This window comes from Canis lupus, chromosome 19, assembly GCF_011100685.1.
Source record: "Canis lupus familiaris isolate Mischka breed German Shepherd chromosome 19, alternate assembly UU_Cfam_GSD_1.0, whole genome shotgun sequence".
NCBI lineage: Eukaryota > Metazoa > Chordata > Mammalia > Carnivora > Canidae > Canis > Canis lupus.
The window spans coordinates 26232756-26234675 of NC_049240.1; positions in this window are offsets into that span (position 1 = coordinate 26232756).

Here is a 1920-nt window from a genome sequence, read left to right on the forward strand (position 1 = left end):
AGTGAATAATTTTCTTATTGTATTGTTGGATCCTATTGGCCAGTATCTTGTTGAGAATTTTTGCATCCATGTTCATCAGGCATATTGGTCTGTAATTCTCCTTTTTGGTGGGGTCTTTGTCTGGTTTTGGAATTAAGGTTATGCTGGCCTCATAGAACGAGTTTGGAAGTACTCCATCTCTTTCTATCTTTCCAAACAGCTTTAGTAGAATAGGTATGGTTTCTTCTTTAAACGTTTGATAGAATTCCCCTAGAAAGCCATCTGGCCCTGGAGTTTTGTGTCTTGGGAGGTTTTTGATGACTGCTTCAATTTCCTCCCTGGTTATCGGCCTGTTCAGGCTTTCTATTTCTTCCTGTTCCAGTTTTGGTAGTTTGTGGCTTTCCAGAAATATGTCCATTTCTTCTAGATTGCCTAATTTATTGGCGTATAGCTGCTCATAATATGTTTTTAAAACCGTTTGTATTTCCTTGGTGTTGGTAGTGATCTCTCCTTTCTCATTCACGATTTTATTAATTTGAGTCTCCTCTCTCTTCTTTTTAATAAGGCTGGCTAATGGTTTATCTATCTTATTAATTCTTTCAAAGAACCAACTCCTGGTTTTGTTGATCTGTTCCAAAGTTCTTCTGGTCTCGATTCCGTTGAGTTCTGCTCGAATCTTAATTAACTCTCTTCTTCTGCTGGGTGTAGGATCTATTTGCTGTTTTTTCTCTAGCTCCTTTATGTGTAAGGTTAGCTTTTGAATTTGAGTTCTTTCCAGTTTTTGAATGGATGCTTGTATTGCGATGTATTTCCCCCTTAGGACTGCTTTTTCTGTATCCCAAAGATTTTGAACGGTTGTATCTTCATTCTCATTAGTTTCCATGAATCTTTTTAATTCTTCCTTAATTTTCTGGTTGACCCTTTCATCTTTTAGCAGGATGGTCCTTAACCTCCACCTGTTTGAAGTCCTTCCAAACTTCTTGTTGTGATTTAGTTCTAATTTCATGGCATTATGGTCTGAGAATATGCAAGGGATGATCCCAATCTTTTGGTATATGTTCATACCCGATTTGTGACCCAGTATGTGGTCTATTCTGGAAAAAGATCCATGTGCACTTGAGAAGATTGTGTATTCAGTTGAGTTTGGATGTAAAGTTCTGTAGATATCTGTGAAATCCATCTGCTCCAGTGTATCATTTAAGCTCTTATTTCTTTGGAGATGTTGTGTTTAGAAGACCTATGGAGTGTAGAAAGCGCTAAATTGAAGTCATCAAGTATAAGTGTATTATTATCTAAGTATTTCTTCACTTTGGTTATTAATTGATTGATATACTTGGCAGCTCCCACATTCGGGGCATATATATTGAGGATTGTTAAGTCCTCTTGTTCGATAGATCCACTGGACTTCTTCTTAAAGGGGAATTTTAGGAGTCCCCCTTAAAATTTCTTGCAGAGCTGGTTTGGAGGTCACATATTCTTTAGTTCCTGCCTGTCTTGGAAGCTCTTTATCTCTCTTTCCATTCTGAATGAGAGCCTTGCTGGATAAAGTATTCTTGGTTGCATGTTCTTCTCATTTAGGACCCTGGATATATCCTGCCAGCCCTTTCTGGCCTGCCAGGTCTCTGTGGAGAGGTCTGCTGTTACCCTAATACGCCTCCCCATAAAACTCAGGGATTTCTTGTCTCTTGCTGCTTTCAGGATCTTCTTTTTATCTTTAGAATTTGCAAACTTAACTATTAAATGTTCAGGTGTTGAACAGTTTTTATTGATTTTAGGGGGGGATCTCTCTATTTCCTGGAACTGAATGCCTGTTTCCCTTCCCAGATTAGGAAAGTTTTCAGCTAGGATTTGTTCAAATACATATTCTGTCCCTCTGTCCCTTTCGGCTCCCTTGGGAACCCCAATTAAACATAGGTTTTTCTTCGTCACGCTGTCATTTAT